The sequence below is a fragment of the Heptranchias perlo genome, chromosome 21 (genome assembly GCF_035084215.1).
Source record: "Heptranchias perlo isolate sHepPer1 chromosome 21, sHepPer1.hap1, whole genome shotgun sequence".
Classification (NCBI taxonomy): Eukaryota; Metazoa; Chordata; class Chondrichthyes; order Hexanchiformes; family Hexanchidae; genus Heptranchias; species Heptranchias perlo.
This window is the reverse complement of record NC_090345.1, coordinates 49700238-49706425: the sequence shown is the minus strand read 5'-3', so window position 1 is coordinate 49706425 and position 6188 is coordinate 49700238.

Here is a 6188-nt window from a genome sequence, read left to right as displayed (position 1 = left end):
TTTTTTTTCCAAATTACCAAATTAGGCCCCCCTTTTATAAGAAGGGGGGTGTGGGGTGTGCTTAACAGCTAAAACCAAAAACCAAGTTTTCAAATTAAAATTTTATTCTGCTCGTCCAGGATGCACTCCAGCCCCTGCGGTGCCCGCCGGTCGCGGAAAGCCTCGAGCGTACCGGCAGACACCGCGTGCTCCCTCTCCAGGGCCACCCGGGCGCGGAGCAACCCGCGGAAGAGAGGCAGACAGGCCGAGCGACCGCCCCCACGGGCCGCGAGCAACCTGGACCTGTGGATAGCCACCTTGGACAGGCCCAGGAGCAGGCCCACGAGGACGTCCACCGACCTGCCCGCCCCCCCCCTCACCGGGCGGCCAAAAGTCAGGAGCGTGGGACTGAAGTGCAGCCAGAACCTGAGGAGCAGCCCCTCCAAATAATCAAATAGGGCTGCTATTTGAAAAATCTTCAGTATATACTCCTTTATGTATAAATCATATATACTTTATGTATAGATTATAGATAAACTCCCCTGTATCACATATACTCCACTATGTATAGATTACATATAAATTCACCAGTATTTGACATATATACTTAATTATGCATGGGTTACATATACTTGATAGGGACCACAGGGACTGAAGTGCATCATCAACACAGATAATAAAATTATGATTTAATTTGGTTTCATTTGATTTATTATTGATCAGTCAAGATGACATGGGTTAAAGCCCAGTGTCATCGGTGGAGTGGCACGTTTGTGCCTAACCTTCTCCCCCCTACACACTTTTTTAAGGGGCTTAAACAAAAAAAAAGGCTTGGCCATATAGCTTTAAGAAATTGTTGACCTTAATTGCCTTTCATCAAGAATAACTCCCAGCCTGGAAGGATAAAAGGCAGGGAAATAGGTCAGTAGAGAAAAGTTTGGGTTTGGGTTGTACTTAAAGACACAACTGCTGTGGGTGATATAAGCCTCACTTATTTTAACCATTATGCTCTAGTCTGTATATCTAATTGACCACTAGGTCCTGGGCCTGCATCAGCTTATTACACATGGTATTGGCTATGGGACTTTAGCACTCTGAGAAAGGCCAAGACCCACCATTATGGAAGAAATACTGAGGCCATTCATGGAAGCCACATTGGCACAACAGCAGCAAACTAATAAGATTCTGGAACTCCAACAAGAAACAAATCAGATCATGATGGTAAAAGTGGAAAGTATTGAGGCTAAGATCTGGAATTTGCTGCAGAGACTGGTGTTGGGATGATCCTAGGCCACAAACCCACAATCTATCCGGTCTAGCTTGGTATTACAAAAGATGACTCCGGATGACAATGTAGAGGTGTATCTTCTGGCCTTTGAATGATGTGCAGAGCACAAAAAGTGGTCTAAAGAACAGTGGGCAGGGATTGTGGCTCCTTGTTTGGTAGAAAATGCCCAAATGCCATATTTTGAGTTGGAACTGAATTACAGCTGATTTCTAGACACTTTTTTATTCGTTCATGGGATGTGGGCGTTGCTGGCAAGGCCAGCATTTATTGCCCTTAGGTGGTGAGCCGCCGCCTTGAACCTCTGCAGTCCGTGTGGTGAAGGTTCTCCCACAGTGCTGTTAGGAAGGGAGTTCCAGGTTTTTGACCCAGCGACGATGAAGGAACGGCGATAAATTTCCAAGTCGGGATGGTGTGTGACTTGGAGGGGAACGTGCCGGTGGTGTTGTTCCCATGTGCCTGCTGCCCTTGTCCTTCAAGGTGGTAGAGGTCGCGAGTTTGGGAGGTGCTGTCGAAGAAGCCTTGGCGAGTTGCTGCAGTGCAGGAGGAACTCCTGACCCGTACTGGAGTAACCCCTGTGGTGAGAGCTTGACTGTTTTAAGCCTGGGCCTATAAAGTGGGGAAATCGCCAAGATCACAGATGTATGACCTGATACACATGGCTCTGCGATGGCTGCAGCCCAAGACAAATAACCTGGCTAAGATGGTGGAGCTAGTTGTTGTGGGCCGGTTCATCTGTGCTCTGCCCCCGAACATCAGGAGATGGATTGCACAAGGAGAGCTGATGGACACACAAGTTGTGGCCATAGTAGAACATCATCTGGCAATGGAGGAAGTGGCTTGCGATCGAGAAGTCCCCTCCAATACCCTATGGCACCCACCGAGCCTGAAGAAATGCAGAGATCCTAGTAAAACTGGAAGGGGGAAGGGGGCTGCTAGAGGGGAGCAAAAAACAGTGAAGGGACATATAACATTTTTGATAAAGTTAGAAATGTTAAATCTGAAGTTGTGGTGGGTTAGAGCGTATTGCAAGATGATTGACTACAGTCTGGGAAACCAGAACCCAGCCTCTGGGGAGGATTGTTGGATGGCTGAGTGCAAACCGTGAGACCACACATTTTTAAAGACCATCAAAATAAACGGTAGAGATCATTGTGCTGACTGATTAAAGTAGTGCCGTGACCTTGGTAGCTGCCAATCTGGTCTGACCTTCCCAGTTATTTCATGGGCCCAAAACAGGGGTACGATGTGTGTATGGGGATGTGTGGTATTACCCCACTAATACGGTGCCTTTAGAATATGACGGGAAGAGTCAGGTGACTATGGCAAGGGTTGTCCCAGGCCTCAACCAGTGATCCTGGGAAGGGATCTTCTGGAATTTAAAGCCTTTATTTTTTTTTAAAAAAGAAAAAAAATAGGCCCGTGTCGGACATAGGCACGAATGAGGAGTTCACTAAAACATTTCCCTTTGAGGACCTTGACATATTTCTGGAGATTGGGAAGAAACAAAAAGCTAAAGGATAGTGGACGTGGGCTATGGCTTGAGAAGCTACAGAACAGGTCCCTACTATTTTAGGAGATTAACTTGAGACCCCTTCCACTAGTAGAGCACATCTGACAGATGCAGGGGGAGAAGGTTCCCAAGAGGACCACCTTAGGAGAAGGGAAGGCTCCCTAGAGAAGTTTCCCATGAGTAGGATAGATTGAAATGGGAACAGGCTAATGACCCAGCTTTTCAGAATGTGAAAACTGAAGTTTTATTGGTTAATGGACACCTGGTAGGAGGTAAAGTTTTTTAAAAAAAGACTGGGCCTTACTATATAATTGACAATGATATTGTACAGGGTGACCAGTTAGCATGAAGTAGAGGTAGAACAACTCTTTGTTCCAAAACCCTTTCGACGGCTAGTATTCGATTTGGCCCATAAACACTTGTCGGGTGGACAACTTGGGGTAGAAAAAACCCAGGAGAAAATCTTGCGACAATTTTTTTGGCCAGGGACTTATAAAGAGGTTCAATTGTACTGTAATTCCAGTCCAGAATGTCAATTGGCAGGACTAAAACCTTGTCTCTCTGCTCAGTTGGTCCCACTACCCATAATAAATGTACCCTTCAAAAGAATTGCTGTGGACCTGATGGGGCCTTTGGAAAGACCTGCCAAGGGATACCAATATATTCTAATGATAGTTGTTTAAGCGACCAGGTAGCCAGAGGATATTCCCTTATGGAACATGGCATCAAAAAACATTGCCAATGAATTGGTAAGGGTGTTTTCAGGGTAGGAATTCCAAGAGATTCTTACAGATCGGGGACTCTGTTTCTATCCAAAGTAGAACCTTAATATTTAATAATGCACCTCCGTATAGCATCCTAAACTGATGGGTTGGTAGAGCATTTCAATAAAACTTTGAAAAGTATGTTAAGGCAAGTAATAGACAGGGATGGCAAGAAATGGGATGTCGTGGAATGTGGTAAAACACATGCTGAAAACGGGGGAAGAGGGTGGAGAGAGTCACTCTTATAGTGCGGGAACACCTGGAAAAGGCCCATGAGAAAAAAACAGGTCCACGATAATAAGCAGGCCCAGGTGAGGCGGTTTCGTCAGAGCGACTGAGTTTTTCCTCTGGTTCCCATGCCTGGAAGCAAACTCGTGGCTCAATGGCAGGGCCCATAGGAGATTGTGGAACGAGTAGGGCCCATAAACGACAAAGCTAGTCAGCCTGGGAGAGGTCGGAAGGAATAGATCTCCTATTAATCTGCTAAAACCACGAAGAGATCAGGAGACCCTTGTGTCCGAATCGGAGGAGTTCACCCGGCCGAAGGAAAAAACCGCACAGCAGCGACTAAAACTACTAAAATGAATCCAAAGAAATCGGGATTTTTTTTAACCTCTCGACCCAGGAAAACTCATGTTAATCATGATACTGTAACAGTCTCTGTGAAACCATATCGGATCCCCGAGGCGAAGAGACAGGAGGTCAGGGCAATGTTCAAGCTAGGTGTAATAGAATGTGAATAGTCAAATCCTCAAGTTATGATACAAAAACCTGATGGGTGGTGGAGATTCTGTAATGAATTTAGAAAATTAAACTATGCATTGAAGTATTATGCTTACCCCGTGCCTCGGGTGGACGAGCCAATTGAACGTCTGGGAAATGCCATCTTCTTGTTCACCCTGGACCTTACGGAAGGATATTGGTAGATCCCGTCAACGGATTCTGCCAAAGAAAAAGCGGCCTATAACATCTGGAGGGCTGCACCGGTGCCAAGGGACAGGCCGCACATGTACCGCCCTTCAATTAGATCATGGCTTATCTGTATCTTGACTCCATTAACCCACCTTTGTTCTGTAACCCTTAATACCGTCAACAAAAATCTATCAAACTCTGTTTTGAAATTTTCAATTAACTTCCAGCATCCATGGCATTTTGGGGGAGTGTTCCAGATTTCTACTACCCTTTTTGTGAAGAAGTGCTTTCTGACATCACTCCTGAACAGCATAGCTCTAATTTTAAGGTTATGCCCCCTTTTGTCTGGATTCCCTCGCTAGAGGAAATAGTTTCTCTTTATTTACCCTATCAACTCCTTCAATTAGATTACCCCTTAGTCTTCTGCATTCAAACTTCTGCATATGCAAACTGTCCTGATAATTTAACCCTTTTTAGCCCCGGTATCAGTCTGGTGAATCTGTGCTGCACCCCCCTCCAAGGCCAATGTATCCATCCTGAGGTGTGGTGAGCCCAGAACTGAATACAGTACTCCAGGTGGAGTCTGATCTTCCAGCCCACTTGACAGCAAGGCCAACATTCCATTAGCCTTTTAAATTATTTTTTGTACTTGTCCACTAGTTTTGTGATTTGTTTACTTGGACCCCTAAATCTGCTCATCCACAGTTCCTAGCTTCTCGCCATTTCGAGCATTCTCTGATTTTATCTTTCTTCATTCCAAAGTGGATGACTTCACACTTTCCCACAATGAACTCCATCTGCCAGTTTGGCCCAATCACTTAATCTACCAATATTGCTTTGCAACTTTCTGCTCCCATCTACACTGTTTACTGTCACCTTAGTGTCATCAGCAAACTTAGATATACGGCTCTCTATCTCTTCATCCACGTCATTTATACAGTGAAAAGCTGATCCCTGGGGGAACACCACTAGTCACATCCTGCCAATTTGAGTACATACCCATTTTCCCTGCACTGTCTCCTATTTCCTAACCAATTTCATATCCAAACCAATAGGCTGCCTCCAATTCCATGGGCTCATTTTTGTTAACACTATTTCCCCTCCTATACATTCACACTCATCCCAGTCACAGGAGTGCACGGGAGAAGAATGCACAGGTGGGGAGAGGGTGCACTGCAAGGGTGACTTTGTAGCAAAGGAGCGTGCACAAGATGGAAAAAAGTGCACTGTGGAGCGTGTGCATGGGACGGGAGAGTGCACGGGCGCTCGTTCACGGAAGGGATGCAAGCGAAGGGTGCACGAGCGGAGTCAAAGAGCACGCTCTTCCCTCCGCACTCACTCCTCTGATGCACTCCCTCCTCAATCATACACACTCACATCTGCGCATTCTCACTCGTCCCGTGCACGCACTCCGCGCCCGGGCACGCGCCCCGCGCTCTCTCCCAATGAACGCCCTCCTACCGTGCGCGCTCCCCTGTGCATAATCTTGCGGGTTTTACCATTCGATCGAAATAAACGGAGGGACAAGGAGTGAAGGAGATCTACAAAAAGTGGAAGCTCGGTCGGAGAACGATGGCGAAAGATTTTTTTTTTACAAATTATTCATAGTTGAAATAACCTACGTAATAAATACTGTTAAATCTCTGATTAGACCCTTAGGAGCAGAATTGTCTGTGGCCTGACGCTCCTTCAGTTGGACTCGACCGGTAAGTGGCGCGAAAGTGAATGAGCCGAG